The sequence below is a fragment of the Platichthys flesus genome, chromosome 13, assembly GCF_949316205.1.
Source record: "Platichthys flesus chromosome 13, fPlaFle2.1, whole genome shotgun sequence".
Classification (NCBI taxonomy): Eukaryota; Metazoa; Chordata; class Actinopteri; order Pleuronectiformes; family Pleuronectidae; genus Platichthys; species Platichthys flesus.
The window spans coordinates 11,738,760-11,761,273 of NC_084957.1; the positions used below are offsets into that span (position 1 = coordinate 11,738,760).

At 40.9% G+C, this 22,514-nt stretch overlaps 1 protein-coding gene across 1 annotated transcript in view; it reads right to left on the reverse strand.

Annotated features, from left to right (window-relative positions):
* The window catches only part of csrnp3 (cysteine-serine-rich nuclear protein 3), a 28,088-nt gene extending 24,155 nt beyond the window's left edge, over positions 1-3,933 (reverse strand). Inside the window, exons 1-2 of the mRNA XM_062401941.1 lie at positions 3,725-3,933; positions 2,141-2,182 (exon numbers count right to left, since the gene is read on the reverse strand). The gene's annotated coding sequence lies outside the window, so the exon portion shown is untranslated. The remainder of the gene's footprint in view (positions 1-2,140; positions 2,183-3,724) is intronic.
* Positions 3,934-22,514: the final 18,581 nt, after the last annotated feature.

Sequence of the window (22,514 nt, forward strand, 5' to 3'; positions counted from 1 at the left end):
TCTCCTCAGTCAAGGAGGTCATTTTTTAATCCTTGTGTGTTTGTTTGTTAGCAGGATTAAGCAAAAACTACCAATTTCCATTAAATGCTGTGGCGAGGTGCAGGAGCATGACCCCAGACAGAGCCAGAGGAATGTGGGTCTCTATCTTCTTTCTTTAACATTGTGAGATGTTGGTTTTTCAGAGAATTGTGTGTGAATCATAAAAAAAATAATATATGTCCACATATTTAGGTGGTTGGTATAGATGTTTTCAGCATTTTTTTTTTTGGTACCATTGTTTGTATGTTTGTGAACTGGATTACTCAAACAACTGCAGAACCAATTTGCCATGAGGCTTGGTGGAAGGATGTGGTTCAGGTCACAAAATAAACCATCGTATTCTGGTGCAAATCCAGGAATTTATTTTCTTAATATTGATAAATAAGATACATTTTGTTGACTACTTAGTGAATGATAAATGGATCTTGCGACATTTGTAGGGAATAGATATTGATGGGTGTATGCACTTTGGTGCAAATCCAAATCCAAATCCAGATCCAGTGAATCTAAATGTGGTTTCATGAGGAGACTGCTGAGCCTTGATGGAGGTATGAACTCTACTGAGTACTATTCTGGTATCATGGTAACTGGGGTGAAACAAATACTATCTAGCAGTGCCCTCAGATTCTAGAAGAGCTGTATCAAGATATTTCTATGTGCATGAGTAATTCATTTATTTTGTTTGGTTCAATTCCAATAAGGTTTGTTATGCTGCATGGAATGTTGTAGCATGGTTTAATATTTAGTATACTATCGTTTTTAGCATATAACTTGGAAAATACAAATTACATATATCTTTAAAACACAATCCATAATGTTTTTAGATATAGCTCAACAATTATCACTCCTGCAGACTGGTATTCGTCTTGCATGGAGCCCAAACCTGCTTCTTGCAATCCTGACATTTATCTGTCTGAACCTCCAGGTCGACCTCAAAAGGCACAAATTCAAGTTGTTCCCAAATAGAAGGGGAAAAAAATGAATTCAGTCGTGCGTGAGAACCTTTGCAGCCAGACAGTTCACCCACACCCGCCTCCTGCAGAGAGACTCTCTTTAGTGCCGTTAAGCCACAACACCTTCCCTGCAAATCTTGAATAGACTGCATTCTCTGTTATCAGGCTTCAGCCATCTGTGCTACAGTATGTAATGGCAGCACGGGCAGAATCCCTGATTCAAATAAGTCCGCTTAATGATGCCGCTTTTCACAAGTAAACACGTCTACTCAATGTTTCAGTGTCCTTTAACTCGGTGCCACGTGTACTAATTAAATCCTGCTCCTCTGAGGACTGCATGGGTGCTGATGGATTGAGGAAACAGATGGATCGAGGAGGAGAAATACACAGTCGCGAGGAGAGGCCCCGCTACCCAAACACACACACACACACACACACACACACACACACACACACACACACACATACACACACACACACACAAACACACACACACACAGAGAGACACGGTGCCTACCCCCACATCACCTTTCAGATCTCAATCACAAAGATGGAAGTGGTTGTGTGATTGTGTGTGCACGGTCGCATGTCTGAGTGCACGCTGGTGCACAGCGATGGACTGAGGGTGCTTCCTTTCCTCTGTGACAAAAGAGGCTACAGGAGGAACATGAGGACGGTGGCGAGGGATAATGATGCTGCCAGATTTAGATCTAATACAGAAGATGATCGTCGTCTCTTAAATACATTAAAATAACCAAATCAGATGCCTTCGTAGAAAACACTAAAATATCTCCGTCTTTACTGTCTGTGATTTCCATTTGATTGTAACTTATTGAATTACAGACAAACAAAATAAATATCAAGCGTACAACCCAACGTGCTCTAGAAAGAATCTTTACATCAGTGGGATATCAGAGGCATCTCTCTGGTATAATCCAGTGAGAAGGGCACAGCTGTCTGCATTGACTAAACACTGTTGCCTGCCTCCACATCACATCATAACTGGTTATCGGGGGTCTCTTTTCAGGCAGTGCAGCAACAGTTGAGCACCAATCTACCTCGCAGGCATGAATTCAATATGTTGATGTGTTGTGAAAGCTGGTGGAAGCATTATTATTTCAGACGGCGAGCGGCGGAGGTGGTCTTACCTTCAGTTAAATAGATTTACGCTGCAGGGACCCACGTCTGTTCTGTGAAGGATGGAGTAATAAAAAAGGATGTTTAGTGACGGAGCCAATGTTACAGAGGCTGCGTCGTTTCCAGAGTCGGGAGAGGTCAATTAGAAAGTGGCTTGAAGAAAATCTGTTAGAGGCCATTGTTTTTTTTATAATGCATCGTTACACAAGGAAACCTCCGGCATGTGGATGATTGACGGAGCTCTATCTAAATCTCTTTGTGAGACACTCTTTCCTCGTGTAGCATGGGGGCTGATTTGGCTCTCCAGGGAACATGGCCCCCCTCTCTCTGTGGTCGGCATATGAGAGGTTCTCACAGCCAGTTTGGCCGTGGACCAGTCAACTGTATTCCTAAGTAAAGAAGCCTGTGTGACACACCTCAAACTAAACAGCCAGAAGGCGCAGGAGCTCAAACATGCATGTTCCATTTGGATCTGTGACCATTTCATATGTACACATAGAGCAGTAAGGCTCAGGGGCGGAGCTGGAATCTGATTGGCCCTTGAAATGCCCCTGTCCGTTTTAAAATCAGCTATTCAATCGCTACTATCAGTACTAGCAATGAATATGAGAATTTGTTGAGCATTTTCAAAATATAATAAATGGCATGTGGCTTTGCTAAAAGCTAGAGAGCTAAGAGTAAACAAGGAATGAATTAAAGATGCTTCTTAAAACCCTTTTTCCACTCGTCAAACCCACTTACACTCACTAATATGTGTCTTGCGTAAACACATCTATTCCAAAGTTTTGTCCGAATCCTGCCCGGCTTGTTTGCCATGACCACACTCTTTTGTGTGTGTTAGAGTTTCCTGAAATATATGACATTAGTATATATGAAACTACAGATTTTTACAACTGTTTTGAGTCAAATCTATTTTGCTCTGAACCCAGCAGCCAACAGAGCCAAGAAAAGGGGGGTTTAGGGCTGTTTTGTATCTTAAATGGCATTTACTGAATCGGGAAATGTTTGCATGTTGGACATATACAATCGGGCTCTCTTCAAAAACTGTGGCCCCCTTGATGGCCCCTGATTTAGAAAAATCCTATATCCGCAGCTGGTGAAGGATAACAATGGTCAGTGGTTTAGATGGAACAAAGAAATCTTGGTCTGGACAAACTGGTATAATTCTAATTTTTCTGAATGAGCATAGAGTCTTTGCAGAGTGACTCCTGAGCTGTGTATTCCAGAAGAGTTTGACAAATGGACCTTTGCCATGTTGCGGTAACAAAACAGCAGGTTAACATATCTCATTTAAAACAAGTCAGATTTTACAGCCCATATTCACAAATCACAAGTTACCTTAAACAGTCTTTATAAGCTGCAACATTCTCTTGACTATAATGTGAGGAAAAACTTCCCAAAAACCTATTTAACAGGAGGAAAAGCAGAAACCTCAGGGAGAAGTGAGGACTCCCTCTCCCAGCAGTACAGACAGACATGCAATAGTATATAATGCAAGAAAATGATATGAGAAACAAAGGTATAAGGTTTAGAGTTCTCCATCTTATCAATGTGTTAAAACCCAGACCTATCAGGTAAGATCTGATCAGACTCACCATTCATTCCTGTTACTCTCATCCAGTCACTGCCGTCTCTCTCTCTTTCAATGGACCTCACAGCCTCCTTCTCTGAACCATGTCACCGTCTTCCTCTCTTGCAGAAATCCTCCAGCCAGCGTGTGTGTGTGAGACCATTAAAAGCCCGGTACCGGGTTCCCGTGGAGCGTGAACTGGGTCCTGGGGCCAAAACCGGCACAACTGACGCACACCACAGTCGCTTTCACAGGCAACTCTTCCGGCTGCTGGGGAGGGGAACAATGGTGCAGCAGCAGCAGCACACTGACAGCTCCACGGACAACGTGACTCGCTCCGTCCAATCGTGGAGTGAGGAGAGCGGCCACGGAGCTCCGCTGCTGCCGCCCGAGCACTGGAGCCTCCGCGCAGAGCCACTGTGCCAAGCGGGAAGGGATTCACACAGGCAACAGTTCATTTACAAAAAAATGAAATAAAACAGGCATTTTTATTAAACAAATGAAAAGTCTTTGTCATTATTATCTCCTGAATATCTCCTGAATGGATTGATTTTCTGGTTGATTCTGAAGATTTAAACATCTCTTTGCCTTTGACTTCACCTGAATACTGTAGTATAATAAATATACTATGACAATAAACAAAGTTGTTTTAGATGAAAATGGGCTTTTTACCACCAGTGGTGAATCTAGGGGTGGGGCCAGGGTGACACTGGGCCCTTCTGAAGTCTGATTGGCCCCTCAAGTGCCACTGTCTTGTCAGTACTATTTTTTTTTTAATACAAATTACACCTTTTATACCTAAACCCTGTTACCCAATAAACCTTCTTAAAACAGACGATTGGTTCATTTCTCAATGCCATTAGAGGGAATATAGTTTTTGGTTCGATTTCGCAAATGCACCTTTAACTGAGGCAATCTCACGCCACACACTCACCCGAGTGTCACGTTAACATACATCGGGCTGCTGTGTCAAGGGGTAGAACGGTCGCCCTCCAACCAGAAGGTGCAGTTTCTGCATGCCCAACTGTCCCTGGGCAAGATGCTGAACCCCTCACAAACATGCTGCAGTCTTGGCAAGGTGTAGTCTGGATTTGAACCTAAACTGGCCCATGTGGTAAATGGTGAATATGGCCCAAATAGCACACTTGACTAATTTGGGTCTCTTTAGCCCCTTTGGTTGACATACAGTCCAACTGGGGCTTACATGTGGCCCAGATCTGGAGAGAAGCGCCTAAGTACCATCTTTCCATATGATATTCAAGACGGATGACAGTGAGGTAGTCTGATCGTGTTGGCCAAAACAAATGTTGGTATGTGGCATATGAGTGGGAGCCAATTAAAAGCTGCGTCAACTGCAGAGTCCTTTGACCCAGGGGTGAATAATGATTGAATCCAGGCAGTTTGCTGGTGTTAATTGTTCTTTTGACGAGAGCAAAGGGGGCTTTAGTAACTTACTAACATTTCTAACAATCTAATTTTTTCCAAGCTTTTAAGAACACATTGTGCTTGAACAAGGAATAATGTTCAAAACATATCGAATGATATGTGGCTACAGGGAACAAGGAATTACTAAAATGTAAACCTACTGAATCAGGAGTTGTGCACTGATGTTGGACTTGGTTCCTTTGTGTAGATCTTGGCCCCTTTATAGCCCCTGATTTAGAAAATTCCTAGATCTGCCACTGTTCATCATCGCAGCAGCATTTATATAAACCCCCTTTTAATGCACTGTTACTCTGGATAAGTATCTTTTAAGACATGTCACCAATGGTAATGAAACATATGAAGTTAAGAGGATCATATAAAAGAAACAGCTGCTTTGGCAAGCACCCATAATGGCCCTACTATACATATCGCATTTTATTAGTCCCGGCTTTGTAATGTAAGTTAAATCAGCCAAATGCAAAAAAAAAACAACCATTGTGGTAGCTCATAAAAGAAGCAACAGGAAGGCATTGTTTCATTTTCAGTCCTCTCAAGAGGAGTCTCAGTATGACTCAGGGTTGAGCGTAAAATAAATAATTGAAGCAAACTGCCATCTTGTGGCCACAGTGTCAAACTGTAGTGATTTTTGTAGGCCCAGATTAATCCCCAAAACCCTCTTGTCATGTCCACCTGCTGCACATGGAGCCAAACGGGTGAGTGGGTGCAGTTGGTTCTGGGGATTCTATGATCAGGAGGAGAGGACACTACGCTCTTGACTAATGAGGATGAAAGGGAGTGTAACATTTGTACGCATGCAATACTGGCTCAATATTTCTACATACACAAAAACTGCCTATGCCTTCAATATAACACATGATCTGTCCATACACAATTTTAAACAAAAGTGAGTTTTCTCATCAGAGTGTTTTGGTGAGAGGGTGGAGCAGCAGGCGGAGGCAGGATGTAGCATATTCATTCTGTGTATTTGTTTTTTTTAAATGCAGGTGTCTGAAGTGTAATGTTAGGAGCGTTCCATCTGCCAGTGGACAACAGCAAATAACCAAAGGACAATTTTGGATTCTGTGATGCCACCACTTTCACAGAGAATAAATCAATATCTAACTCTAACCCATGGTTTACTGAAGTTGTAGAATTTGCTTACGTTTACATTATCTCATTTGTTTACAGCTCTGTAGGCAGAAATGCTGAGTTTAAAGCTTTGCATTTTAACTAACAGTATTTTAATGGTTGTTCATTTGTGTAAGGATAAGTTATTGTCTACCTTTAAAACTGGAAACCACTACAAAAACAGAAACTACATCTCAAAGCTAAAATACTCTATTCCCCCCCATGATGTCAGCACTCTTTGTTTGGTCCTTCTCTTAGGCCTCTGGGTAGAATCAAGCTCCGCCCTCAGTTCAGGTTGGCCCAGGAAGGAGGAGTCCAGGCAGGTAACTCAAACTAAGAGAAGTTAATCAATACAATTCAAACCAGAAATCAAACGATTTCTCTCAAAGGCTCATTTGGACATTCTCCAGAGGCAGTATGTAGGCTCTCACTCTGACATGTTCGTTCTCACTTGTAGCTTCTCCGAAGAATGTTCAGCGATTATCTGGGGTTTCAGTGCATGTCTGAAAACTGCTTCTGACGCTGCAGCACCCCCCTCTGGCCAAGCGTCCAAATCCACTATAACGGGTAACCTGAAATTAGAGAGCAATTCTTAATGTGTTAGTAACGGTCCATCGGCTTTAACAAGTTGTTTTTTGTAACCTGGTCTTTCTCTTTACCTTCACGAGTTCCTGTCGTGGGACTCAACCTCCCCCTGTTTACACCTGAAAGGATGAAGAGCATAAAAAAGAACAGTCTTCCTCAATGCTGTGATCTCCCTCTTCCTCTGCACAGCCGGGCATCTGGCGCCCCCTGGCTTTGGTTGAGGTTACTCTCCTCTGTTTTTCTAGGGAAATGCTGATCTGGGGATATTAAGTTTTGTGGCAGTTGCTCCTGCCATGTAAAAAAAAAAGATATACAGACCAAGACAATTGCCAATTTTTATTTCTATTCATTGTAAGAGGATCAAATAAAATTTTTGTATAAATATGAAAATTACAGCACAATATACAAATAAAAACTGAAAAAGAATATGTAAAAGTACAGTATAAGCCTGTACAATAATTCAGAACTGGATCATAAAGCCGTCACTGAATTCAAAGTGTACACTGTGTGATTCTACACATGCCAATGTTAAAGGCTAAACGGTGAAAATTGTAGTATTATGTAAAACATTTAAGTAACATGTCAGTAACCTGGGGCCCTTAGTGGGATTATTCAAATAACAACTATGCAAATCAAACATAATTATTCAACCACTACAACACCAGAGCCAATGAGGTGTTTACACATACACCTGGTTATCGCTCAATCAGATATTTAGCAATGGCTTAAATCGCAATAATACACAATGGTAAAACACTGTGGGAGCGTTGCTGAACTGTTATCTGTAACTATCTCATCTTCATTTTCACGCCGTCTTCTCTTGTCAAACTCATTGTTCCAATTATCAGAAATAATTTAAGAGGGCCTAGAAATAGATCTTGGGAGGGACCACAGAGGGACCACATGCGCATTACACACAGATAGTGCATAATTATTTCTGAACTATTAGCCGTTATTGCACTACGGGACACAAATAAGTAAACACTATCAGTAAATTGGATTGGGGAATTTGACAGTGCACCAACTGTTGTTGCATTAAGTGGCTTAATTTCAAAACCCAAACATAAATTGTCTTCTTTCCTCCCAAATGTTGTTTAATTCAGCATTACTCCGTCTTGGCATCCACATTCGTACTAATGAGAATTTGGTGTTAGTTGCACTTTATGTTAGCACAAGACAAATTGGAAAAAACTAATCATAAAAAATGTGTTTATACATTTCACATTAGGTAAGTACAAAAATGCATAATTAACAGTTTCTTTCTCCAGGGATATTTTTGTGTGTGTGGTAGTTTTGGGTTTCACTGTGAAGGAAAGTGGTCTCCTGTCAGTGGAAAGCACCGGTGTAACCTGATGAATGTGAATGGATAAAGGAGCAGGCTACCCCTGACACTCGGCTCTGGCCGCTCTGAATTATGCATCGCTCTCAGGTTAACAGAGTTCGGTATCCAGTGTCCCTTTCTCAACTCATCACGGCGATCAGATCTATCCTGAATAATTCTCTTTTCTCTTACTGGTCTTCTCTTCTTGCAGCAACTGCCAGAAACTTGCAGAGGAAAAATGTGAGTTCAGAGAAATTCCATCCATATTTCTTTTACATCTGATTGTGTGTATGCATCTTGGTGTATTCATGTGTGTGGAAGAACTCTACACATTACCAGGATTACTGTGTCTCTCTTCAGGGAGCTCTCTGGAGCCTTGGCATGTCAATCCAGTGCCCTCATAGAGCCTCTGATAGAGGCCCCCTCAGGCTGAAGAGGAAGTGAGACCTGGTCGAGTGTGGTGACCTGTTACCCCCCCCCCCCCCCCCCCTCCCTCCAGCTGTCCGAGTTCCCTGGTGATACAATTGCACAATGATGGAAATTCAATCAAGAGATGGACCAGAGTGAGAGGCGGCCGGTCCTGTGTCCCTCTCCGGCTCGCCCGCTAATTGATTTAAAATAAAACCTTTAAACACGTCAGGATTAAAGAAACCTTGGTATTAGAAGGTGGGCTGCCGAGAGGATCATACGTTTTACTTTCACCAGCTGTGAGTACAATTAATCTTCTATTTGAGTGTGTGTGTGACTGTGTGGAGCTGATAACGGCCAATGGCTTTGGGTTATTTGTATCCGAGGTGTGTAGTATTACCACCAACCAGCAGCCAAAGCTTTAAATGGCAAAACATAACCACCAGCATGCGCTCGTTCAGTGTTGATTGTGTCAAATGGAAAGTGATAGTGATGGATGTTTTTCATTGGTGGGTTTGTTGCGGAGGCATCACTCATACAATCCAATAGAAGGGAGGGAGCCAGAGAATTGGTCAACCTTGGTGTGCCATGCTTCGTTTCAGTTTGTTTCACTGTCATGTGGATTTCTTCATTTCAAATACTCTATCAGAGTTTTAGGGTCATTCCTTTTGGTTTGTACTATATATATAATGTTTGTTGCATTAACAGGACAATCAAGAAAGCAAACAAATATATAAAAACTTAGACTGTAGACAAACTTAAAGTATTAAAAATAAAACACAGAAAAACAAAAATTTATTTCACATCACATCCATAAGTATATGAATGTACGATAGGTACAGGGTTAGACATATGAGAAAGAGGCTCAAAAGATGACATTCTAAAACACAGGCCCAGAACATGAACCAGGTTGCAGAAAAAAAATGCTGAATTTGTTTCTCCAACCTCAGGCAGCCCGATAAATCTGACCCAATGATTGTAGGTGGGCATAAAAAGCTAATTTCTAATTGATCAAGATGATTTGTTAAGCTAGGAGAGTGGCTTTTATTGTGTCAGATTTGTACACGAGATAATGAACAACCCAGTGGTACAATATCCGAGGCAGCTGTAAGGGGGCAGGGTTCAAAGTCAAATCCAAATACCTCAGAGAAACTTCTAAAAATGGATCCTCATTAATCATTCCAAGATTATTCTTTACTTATTTGATGTTTTAAGATTTATATAATAACAAAAATGGAAAACTTAGATTTACAAAACAGTAGCCCGGAAAGGTTGGGACACAGTAGCAAAATTAAGTAAAATGAATCTAAAAAAAGAAAATGGACAAAATATATGAACTTTTTGGGAAAAGCACCTATGCATATTGTGAGAACATTTAAATTGGAACAGGCTGTAGTCAGGAATTTCCTGCATTTGTGTCTGACACTTGACAATGGTAGCAACTGGTTACCTGGGTTCGGTGTCTCTAATATTCTATCTCCACTTACGGATGACTCTTCCCCATTCAAATTGTTTTATTTAGAGCCATTCAAAGACTATTCTATACATCTTTGACCTAATCTTTTTACAGATATATAATCAAACATTTGAAAATGTAGAATAACAAAGGTAAAATAGATTTTTAGCGAGAAGTTCATATCTATATCTCCTCTTTCTTTATTGGTAAAGTCAAAGCTTGAGTTGAACCAATGTTTGCTGCTTGTGTGCTTTTTAGAAACAGCAGTTCTCTCTGTTTAACATTTCTTAGAGTTATTTGACACTGAGCGCAACAATGAGAGCAATCGGACAGACATGACTGATTTTAATAGACGAATACGATGCAGCAGAATACAGAATAAATGTACGATTATCAGTGTGTGGGAGCAAATTGTGCCAGATTCCTACACTGTGAGCTGCAGATGAACGTAAATGAAAGGGTATCCATGACAACTATGACAAATGTGTACAATAGTAGATCCTGGTTGGGTCAGTAACAAGCGGTGTGTTGTGTTTCAAACGGAGCATGAGGCATGTGTAGCTGCCTGCACTGACATTTGTCAGATGACTCAGTCTATGAGACAGCGTGTGGCCAGCGTTTCTCTTACATTAATAATGAATAGCCGGCGTAGCTGGATGCACATTGTGCTGCGTGGGGCTCAGGAGCAGGGAGCTACTGTTTCAGATGGCCAGCTGGTTCTTCATTTGCATTCAGACTCTATGATTGGAGCAACAATATATTACAGTTGATACATGTGCAACCCTCCAAGCCGAGGAATAGGAAATACTTGTTGTGTGATAGATGTTGTGATGTGGAATTAACCAAAGGGCCAAAGGATAACCGCTGAGTCATTAGCACTTTATGTCTCTGTACACTCGGCGTGTAATTGTAGCAGCTCAGGAACAGGAAAAGGATGAAGCTGTTCAGCAGAGGAAATTAATGAATCGCCTGCTGTGAGGTCAACCACACTAACTTTGTATTAACTGCACTTCACCACTAGATGGCTGTTAGTCACACGCATGAGAAGACTAATATTTCATAAACGGACTCTTTTGAAGTTCCTCCTTCTACCAGAGTGTTTCTCCAGGAGAGGCAGAATGAATTAAACTTTAATTACTGAAACTAAAGGTTGCAGCCTGCAACAAAAAACACCCAGCTGAAATTGATTTCCCGGTTAATCACAAAATGTATGTAAATAACAGCAAAGACACATTTGGTCCTCCTCCACTGGATGATGCTGTTTGACTACCTTATGCACATTTTTAATTAGTTCTGTAATAACATACCTGCTGCAGGCCGGTCACTGGGTGGACTTGCTTAAATATATATGCATGAAGAAAAAAAGACTTGAAATCAATAAAATACAAAAAAACAACATTCATTTTATTGACTTCACACAGTATGATAAATTGCCAGAGAGAGTGCAGCGCCGTGTTTGGTGCGATATGGACATGCCACACAATATTAATGAAAATTGAGTGAACAGGATTTTATGTAAAACAATGACTATGAAATCTGCATTGCAGCTAAACCAGGTGGGACGAACCCAAAGTTTTGGGATTTCACTCTGAAAAATAGACTGTTTATACAAAAGTCTGCACAAAACGTACACACAATAGAAAAGTGACAGTTTATTGTAGAACTGTTTGATGAAGACACAATAAGAACAAAGAATAATCCTAAAGTAAACAGTCAGGTTTAGAACAGGCACTGCACTAGTTCTTTAAAACATTATTACAACATTCATTCAAAATCTGTCTCCACTCTGAATCCTTCACGAGTCCAAATCGATGCAGTGGTGATATGTTTTAATTAAAGATGATGTGACTTATTTAATATGCTTACAACACTCGTGCCGCAGCATTGATTTATCAAGCATGGTTCATTTTGCATAATGGGAGTTTGTGTTTCGTAAACAATTTACTTAACATGAATCACTGTGGGCCGTCTGGTGAACACTAAAGCATATATGTCATAGTATTAATATGATTTTACATCAGCCACTGCAGAGCAGAACCAAAAGCTTCTCCACAGTACAGCTATACTCCATCTTTGTGTGTCAGTCACTGACTTGTACAGTACAGTTTAATGCTTATGTTAAATGAGGATATGTCTTGACGGCCCTATTAATTAATGTGTGCCAAAGTGTATCAGCTTTAGTGGAGTTGAACCTCGCACCCGACAATTTCTGTGTGCAGAGTTCCTGATGATGGCCTGCTTATTTACCTTCTCCAAGGAGGGTGTTTTTTGTTCTGCCTTTTGTGTTTGTGTTTATTACCAGGATTATTCAAAAACTATCGAACCATATCCATGAAATTTTGTGGATGGGTGTGGCAAGACCCAAAATAGACGCTGAGGCTTAAGATAAATCTGACTGGCTACTGGCTTGTACTGTATGGCAGTTCTGTGCAAGCCATGTGACCCACTCAGTAGATCATACATCATTACCTCTATGCCTTTTCTTTTTCTATTCAACTCAATACCTAATCTTATAGGTAGCAAAATGGGGTTGCAAAAGATAAAAGCAATTAAGGAGATTAAACAACCAGAGTTACAAATTGGATGTTAAAAAATGCTTTCCTATAAAAGTGTGTTTTGAGCAGTGATAAAGATAAGTAGTGAGTTGGCGAGCCTAATCTTGTCAGGTAGGGAGTTCCAGAGCCTCGGGGCCCTGACAGAGAAAGCCCGGCCACCCGAAGTAGCCAGCCTTGACCTAGGGTCGGTTAACAAGGACAGGTTTTGCCGATATCAGTTTGCAACTGGGATTGTAGTCAATCCAGACAGTGAGTCAAGAGCTAAACACAAATAGGGGCCTGCCCAGGTGGAATTTTGAAAGTTATTAAAAGAATCTTAAAATCAATCCTGAATTCAACAGGCAACCAGTGAAGTGATGCAAGGATTGGAGTGATATAAGACCTGCGGTTTGTTTTAGTTAAGATATGAGTAGCAGCATTTTGAACAAGCTGCAAACCAGTTAGGGTCTGACTATGTATAAAGTGCATTTAAAGACAAAGGCGTGTATTCTCTTTACTTGTCTAAGTCAGAGAGAGATAAAACTGATTTCATTTTGGAAATGTTTCGTAGATAGTAGTAGCAGGATTTAATAGATGTCAAGATTTCATTAACATGTGTTTTAAAGTTCAGATGGGAATCAAATGTGACACTAAGCTTTTTGCTGTTGTTTTGATATTGGTTGCCAAGGGACCAAGGGACCAAAGATTATTATTTCTGTTTCGTTTGAGTTTAACTGAAGGTTAAGTTTCACGTAATGGAGTATGCAATTAAGTCTTTTTACACTTCCTTTCCCATTATCTGCACAGCCTTTTAAGATCCTGTAACCTGTCATCAACACACGGAGAGGTGTTAATAGGTGAGGCTATTGCAGTAGTTTTTAATAGGGGCTATGATATCTATTTTAGTTTGAACGAGATTATTAAAAGCTATCAAGTAAAACACATATCAAAGACATGCTCTGTATATTTAGAGTTTGATTCGAATATTTTTAAATAATGCTCATTTTTATGATTTACCACATAGAACATATATTTAACATGTGCTAAATCCCCTCTCACCTTTTTATCCTATCCCATACTGCATAGTTAATTCCTGAAATTGATCAGCCTGAACTATAAATAATGAAATATTGGTTCAGCATATACTGTATATTTAAAAACTGTATGACTGTAATGCAAACAACGAGTAACTCGGCTGCAGCACATTTGTAAACGCAAGTGAAAAGAGACTCATCCGATATGTGGGAAACATTTTTCATTTAAAAGCAGAAAATAGCTAATTTAAATGAACCCAATCAGGCGAAACACATTTTAATCATCCAGACGTTGTTACCAGGCATCAGAGATCGGAGATACTCTGAGACTCATTACAAACCTAGATGATTCCTGATCACTGTAGCCACGTTACTGACCAACATATTGATTCTCCTCTGGTGCTTGGACCGCTTTTGGAGACAGGCCAGTGGGAACTCAGGACTCGCCTCAGGTCTGGAGTGCCTAACATTGCTGTCTCTGTGGGTCGGCATTCTTAGTCAGAGCGGGACAAAAAACTAAGGTAGACTTTGCCCTAGGGCTGGAGCGCAGCTGAATATATACAAACTCAACCAAACAAGTGCTGGAGCTATTTGACCTTGCCTCGGCTTGTCGCAGCAAATCAACCCGGGTGAAGTGGAACAATGCAGTGAGAATAGATTTTTTTTCTGGTTTGATCGATGAGTTTGAAAGAGTTGACAGGACCGGACTCGGGATGATAAATAGTCATGGCGATGGAAAAAGAAAGTCAACTTTGTCCCTTCAATGAGAAGTGTTTATGTAATCAGGTAACACAATTTTAAAAGTCTTCACCATCTCCAGCCTTTTCAACGTTTACATTATTTATCAATAGATCTGCTCGGGAGACATGGACTTGTTTGTTAGGTTGCATTGGCGTACGCTGAACATTTTATTGACCGTAATGTAGGTCAGCCATCTTCGAGTCATGATGCCCCGTCTTTTGTCACTTGAGACAGTTATTTTTAGGTTATTTTTGAGTTTCTGTCGTGGCTTTGGTGCCGAGATTGGGTGTCAGGAATGACGATGTCATAGGACAAGCAGGCGCTAAATATACGCCCTGTTGCTATGAATGTTGACATGATGTGTGGGCTTTTTCCCGCAAAATGCATCCTGTCATTGTCTAAGAGGCTTATCCAACGAATGATTCATGAGAGCGATCGTAATGATTACAGGTTACCTGAGTGGAATGGGATATTTAGGTTTCTCTTGACTGCTCCTCGGCTCTGCCTCCACCTGGTGTCAACGTGCACGTCGTGATTGTTGTATCCTTCAGGATCTGTCAGGGCTGCGTGTGAAGATTGTTCGCCCACCATTATCCTTCCCTCCTTTTCACTTCAGCTCAGTGGTTACACAGCGCCAATGAGGCGAATAACCAAAATCTGGATGCATAAAAAGTGACGGCTGATTATTTTACAGAAACCTGACTCTGCAATTGATGGACAGTGGTGGGTGGGAGGCAGTTAGGAGCCACGTACAGTATCTACCACAGTACCCCCATAATGATCATAGGGAAGTCGTGCTCACCAGTCCGTTTTAATGAGGTTCCTCCTCTGTGAGAGTGACCCAGATTAAAGGAAGATGTCATATTTGTTTCTGCAGATAGAAATCAAGTTGATAAAAGTGTGGGCCCCCCAAACAGCACATGGTAAGAATTCCCTAGAGACCCTGTGTCATTTTAGTCATTTGAAAGGGAAACCTTCCAAAGAAATCTGGTCACGAAAGTGCTCATGCTTTTCATAATACTTTGGATAACACCTTTATTCAATTAAAGCGATAAGTGGTTTGAGCTTCACTTGGTTCTCCATATTAGTTTTAATCATAACAGGAGAAAAATACACAGCGGGTGTTACATCTTTGTTGGTGTACCTGTGAATGAAAGGTTGAATAAACTGCCACTTTGTCACTGTCACTATGACGGATTGGGTCTTTATTATTAAAAATGACTGTGGAACCGTAAAGTGGTGAATTTCGCCAGTGGTTAGTGAAGCTTTACTTTGATTTATGGAAAAAAAGGTCATTGCAGCGTGATCCCCTCGACCCAATTCAGCAAACATGTTGTAATATTTAAACTACCTCGATGCATTCCAGTCACATGTTCGCCAGGAAGGAGGCCCGGCGACATCACGCCAGCCGTACTCTGCGAGTGAGGCTGACGCACTGTGTGTTCACTTTCTTTTACATTTCACAACATGTTAATTGGAAGTTCACACATGATGAAGGTTTTATAAACTTCGAAGAAGTGCCCTATTCACTGGACTATTTGGTTGCCATGGCAAAGCTTCGGTATTAAGAGCTGCTCTGTGAAAGATGAATAAACGTGAAGGAATCTGACACCAAAAAAACAAATCTTCAGTAAAGTAAAAAATGATGACTGCATTTATAACCTCCATAATTTTGCTTGATTATTCTCAAAATATCTTTATCTTGCTATTTTGATTTCACCTGAACTGAATTCAACCCACGCTCAATAGCATACCATTGATCCCAGCAGTTCTCTAAGAGTAACGAGTGGTGGGATTATGGGTGAAGTGTTGGGTCAGAATATCAGATATCACTCACATGAATTTCAAGCTGACTGCTCATGTGGGACATGACTTTCTCATCTTTTAGAGAAACTGCAAATAGCTGAAAAAAATCTTTTTGTAGCGGTGAAGATTTCTTCGTGCTATGACCTCGCTCTGCACCTCCGTGATTATTGCCTCTGTCAAAAGGATTATGCTTTCATCTAAGTTTGTTTGTATATTAGTTCGCAGCAGTACACTAAAAAACTACCGTGAAGTATCTTGGAAAGATGGGTCATCAAAGAACCTATTGAAATCTGTTGAGGATCCGGATCAGGAGGCTGAACTGGGCCTTTTCTTTTTCTGTTTATACATGTTCACTGATTCCCCAGAGAATAGTTCATAGATCACAGAAGTTTAGGGAACTAATATAAATTAGAGTGTGTGAAATTTGGTGCATTGAATATAAGGGGTCTGTAGGGACTTGGCAGATATCCGCTCTTAGTGCCTCACTAGTTTTTAACTCAATTCAGTCCTCTGTGTCTCGGTTAATGTTAGATATTCCTTTCCCAAAATTAGGGTCATATTGATTTGCAAAGCTTGTAAACATATGTGTTTGTGTGTGCAGTTAAGGTTAGTAACTACAGTTAAGGAATGTTTTCTCTAGACACTAGAAAGTCGAGCTCGGGTTGTCTCATCTTCTACAGTGAGAGACACAACTGTGTGTGCTTTTGTGCGTGCATGTCTCATTCGCTTTCCTCACCCAAGTCATGGGAGTGGGGAAAAGCTTTATTAGCATAAATCCAGTTACATCACACACAAACATCCACTGAAGAAAACACAAGGAAACACACACACTCACCACATGCACACACAAAAAGTGAGTAGTGAGCAGAGGCAGCCCCCCCGCCCCGCTGAGCGCCTGAACAAAGTCTTTCCTGGTTTGTGTTCTCGCAGCTTTGAAGGCTGGCTGGCGGCCTGAAAGCAAAAAGTACCTGTGGATGAGGGTTGGCAGCACCCGGAAGAAGACACTTCCCTCCACGCATCAAAGACCATCAGCAGCTGAAGAGCACGGGAGCTGAATTGTCTGGTTCCGTCTGTGAGTTTTCCAGTAACTTCTGTGTTTGAATATGGTTGGAGCCATCGTTAGCCAGAGTGATATTTGATTATTTATTTTTGAAGAAGAAGAAGCATTTAATTTGTGTTTGAACACTGCTGTAGAAAGCCGAAGGAAAAAGAAAAAAAGAAAATGTATTCAAAATATCCAATTACTCTTGAGATGATGAAGAGGAGTGAGAGCTGCATTATAAACAGTTGTCACCTTTTCAAGAGAGTCACACATCCATTCTGTCCATTAGCATTCTCCATTGATGCTTTTCCTAAAGGGCAGCTGTGGACAGCTGGGAGTTAGAGATTGGAGCTTTTATAGAACCCCCCCCTCCCCGTCCTCAGTGTCGAACACTCCGAGCTCAGGGTGGCTCTGTGGTTTACACAAAGCACGAGCAGCAGGACGTCTGCAGGGACAAAGCTGTACCTTCCTGCAGGATTGTTATTATTACCCTTTCGATAACAACACATGAGAGCTATTCCATGACTTTAAATTTAGCAATTTTCAAATTTTACTGGTTGTGTGTGTGTTTGACTGTGTTGTTTGTATTCATACGATAAAATGATCATGTTGGAAACTACCTTTCTACTGCAGCCAGTGACCCAACACCAGCCTAAATATATCAGGGACAAACTTGGAGAGGGAGAAGCTATAATTGCCTTATAAATACTCTTCCCTGGGTCTAAAATGAACAACTAATCCGTGCACAGCAGCACCAAAGTGTCAAAAATAGGCATGTTGGCATCACGGTTTCCAGATATTTTCTGTGTTCATGCCCAGAGCAACAACACCTCCATTACTTTGTTTGACTTGTAGTGGGAGTGATACGAGATCACAGTGTCGATCTCAAAACGAGCATAGATATTTTAAAGCAGGTGGGGAAAGATGTATTTTGATCAGAGGATCTCTGTTTCTGCGTCTCTCATGTGGCCGCTTAGCATTCCCCTCCCTCACAAGTATTTCCGATCTCAGCCCGTGAAGAGTTTTCGAGATGTGAAGGTTGAGCTCTGCGTGGAGAAGGCGCTTCCTTTGCCGCGGGTTCCGTGCAGCGATCTGCCACTGCTTCGATTTAAGAACAGTTCTGCCTCATTTACCAGATCAGCAGGAGAAACACCTTGAGGGGCTTATTTAATTTGCAAACAATTTGGAAACCAAAGGAAAGTCCGTCCTGCGCCTGGCAGGTCTGATTAGCAGCTAAGCGTCTATCCTCATTGCTGTCGTTCTGCTGCGCCCCGAGACCATATACATACATAAAGATAAAGAATTATGCATATTACCATCAATGATACTCTATTATTAACGTGTCCGCAGCTGTGGATATCCTCTACTTTTGCGACGTATGTTCTTTCTCTTTTGGATCATTTGGACTCTGTGATTAACAAAACTGCTGACACATAAAAGTTACACTCCTCTCAGATGAGCTCTCTCTACAACTTTCAGAAGACTTTGAAAAACAAAAAAGGTTAAACAACCCAGACTCATTACTGCTGTTGATTACAGTCATTTAATATCTTAAATTAAATATGTAATATCACTAAATGAGAGCTTTGAGTCTGAGGTTTTTAATCAGAGCGTCCTACGAAAGCCAATTATTGTTTATCCAAGGATGCTGTTGCAGCCTAGCCCAGTGCAAACGATCACAGATTCTCACCACATAATGAAAGTAATAGTTAGGCTGTAGCAGCAGCAGAATACACTGCTTATTAATCAATACCTCTGCCAACAAGGTTGTGTTGTCATCTGCATTTCTGAGTTTTTAATTAATCCATTAAATGATGTTGCATATCCACATCAGGGGTGTGGATCCATTATATTTTTCACTTTCTTTCACATTTTCATTTTCAAACTTTTTCCAAATACATTTCTCAGAGAATAATGGTGGTGGTTTAATATAACACATTTGGAATTCAGGTTGTAAAGTCTAAAATACCTCTGCAACATTCATGAATTGTTTTACAGTCAAAGCACATTTTAAGCTTCGATAATAAAGAACCCTCTTAACAAATTGTCACATGTCTCTTTAGTGTTGTTGTTGACCATGTTATTTAAAAAATGCTGACTGGACATGGGCACTTCAGGGACCCATCAGATTTCCGTTGGGGCCAGTGCCACCTCTGGCTTTGCACGTTGATCCACCCCTGGACATCAGCATGTTACTGTGTGCATGTTAGCGTGTTGATGATTTAGCATTAGCACTATTGTACTTTATATACAGCCTCACAGAGCTGCTGTCAATGATGCCAGAGGAGAAAAGTGACAGAATTCAGAAACTAGAATATTGTTTTTCAGCTGTTGACTCATGTGTTTCATTGAGTCACTGAGGACAAACTGCCTTCATCTGACTGGGCAGCGTGTCATTATGTGCCGGCTATAAATTAGATCTTGTGATGTTTTCTGTGGACCTCAGGAGACGCAGCTTGTCAAAGATAATGGCCGTCCTGATAATGAACATATTGCTTGCCATTTTAGAATAATAGAGTTAGTTGCAATCAACCAAGTGTCACAGTTCATTGCATTATTTTACCCCTTTTGTGGAATTTGCTGTTTGGAAGCATGAAAACCCCCCAATGCAAACTGATCATTACCACTGGTAGACACACATTTCCGATGGTTGACAACAGTGTGTGGCGCCTTGTTGTGCTGTACGTGGTGGCCTGTTGTCAAAAGCACAAAGTGTACAGCAGACACCACCACATACAGAGCAGCGGCCCAGAGGAGCTGCCCCTCCACATGCCGCCACAGTGTGCAGACATTCTGGAGTTACCTCATGCCTCTTCTTAAAATACAGCATATCACTGGGCCTCTCAGACGTGACATCATCTGTTTGGCCTGCTGGGTTTTATGGAAGACCCAGGCTCGTCATCTCACCTCAGAAATAGCACGTGACAGTCCTGCACTTGAGATGATCAAAAATCCAAAGCAATAAGAAAAGAAGATCACAAAGTCCTGAGTGTAAGAAACCATAAGAAAGATGGAGTCCTCTAACTTATGGTTGCATCAACTAATTATCCCTTATTTTGAGGTTTTTGGGATTATTTTTATTCATCTCTTTAAATGAATGAATACAGTTCAGGTTTGAAAAAAATATAACCCGAAAAAATCCTTACCAGTGCGTTTGTATGGAAATCTTTGGGATTCACAGTCTCGCTTCTAATGGCATCTGGCTGAGATGTGGCTCATTGTCATGCATCCCATGGTGCTATCGGCTTGTGGTCCACATGCAGTGCTCAATGATGTGATCTGCGCCGAGCCTCTGCTGGGGGAGAGGATCCTAAAACGAAAAAACACTGTTCACACAATTTACAAAAAGGAGTATTAAATATGTGCTGTCCAAGTTGGTCCAAGTTATGGATGTGACCACAGAGCACAGAAGAACAGCAACAGCATAAATAAAACTCCTCTATGTGTCAGCAGTCAGAGCCAAGAGGTGATAAACAAGAGGAGGCACACATCGACTGTCGTAGTCCACTTGTGCTGCTCATTCAATACAATTTGTTGTTGTAGTAAACTTGTAATTCTAATGACAGATCTGCTCATTAATTCACCTTTCTAGGGGGATTGGTGTATTTTGAAGGACTACAGGGGTTCACATTTGTATGTCGAGTTAATTCCAGGTGAATCTCTCCATTTAGTGTGTTATTTGTTAACATTCACGCAGAGACATGTGTTTAATTAGTATTATTGCTCTGTAATTAGAGAATGTGCAATCAGAATAAATGATTAAACAGGAAATGTTGGCTTCATGTAGATAATATTGTGTGTCATATTAAGATATAAGTGCTACCTGTGTTTAAATGTCTTTGTTATATAAGTGGATATACACAGCTTTCCTAAGATTATGACATTATTTTATTGTATCTCCAGATTGTCTCTAACACGGAAACATATTTGTTTTCAGTGTGACAGGATACATCAGGCGGAAACGTCAGCCCTCGTGAATTTCGATATTTCCTTTGTTTCTTCTGAAGCCTAATTAGATGTCGTAATGTAAATAGCTCAGAGTCTTCTCCTCAGGGCGTCGCTCTTATTTAATCAGGCGCTAGGACAAAAAAACCTCACCGATATTTATAGCGAGGGCCTTGAATTGAGCGAGGTTTAAAAATTCCCTCTCCGAGGCTCTCCAGCAAACTCTAGTTCTGCTGCTTGTCAACGAGCCACTTCTCTGGAGGGAGCAGCCAGTGCCTTGCTCATGGGCATTGTTGACAGTTATCGAGACATTACAGAGCATTTACTCACCCAGCCTGTCTTAAGTCATTTTAAATTCCTCTCTTTTAGCATTCAGTGTAAATTATAATTTTTTGTCATGTTCCTGGGCAACGTCCCAAAGCTTCATATTGATGTTTGAAAGTTCAAGCCTGTTCCTTTTCCTGACATGGCATAAAACGTCTATATACCAATGTCAATACTTACTCTCCTGGTCATGCAGTATTTGGACAGGGACACATGTTTTGCTTTGGCTATGACCACCAACGATTAAACAATGTAACAAGTGTCTGAGAAACATGACAGCTGTTTCGGGGTTGCACAGACGAGCTGCCTTTGACCTTTACTATTCTCAGTGTAATTGCTGCCACTGGGAGACAATGTTTATTTCCATAGCTACGCAGATGATACACAACTGTGCATTGCTGCTGAGTCAAATGATGATAAAGCTCTTTAGTCCATCACTAAATGTCTTTCGGCAATAAATACATGCATGAGTAATAATTTCCTAAATATTAATGAGGAACTAAACAGAAATGTTTTTAGTCGGGCAAAAATCTAAAAGAGTAATGCCGGAAATAATCTGTGTCAGCTATCTCCTTGGATTAAATCAGAAATTACAGGTCTCTGTGTTTTGATAGACCCTGATCTGAGTTTCAAGGCAACACATTAACTAAGGGGACAAAACCAAATTTTTCCACCTCAGAAACACAGCAAAGGTTCAGCCATTTATAATTCAGACAGATGCTGAGAAGCTGATTCATGCCTTCTATTTCTAGCTGACTGGATTACGGTAATGCACTTTTTACAGGCCTCTCAAAGGAAACAATAGAGCTCATTCAGAACTCAGCTGCTCGGCTGTTAATTAGAACCAAGAGGAAGGAACACATCAGTCCAGATGTAGCTGCTCTGCTCTGGTTGCCTGTTACACACAGGATTGACTTTAGGTTATTCTCCTTACACACAAGGCTCTGAATGGGCGAGTTACACAGCTGACTCTCTAGTTAACTTCTATCTTTATTAATAATGTTTATGTTTTCATCGATATTGTATGTGAGGCACTTTGAGCTGCATTTTTTGTATGGAATAGGTG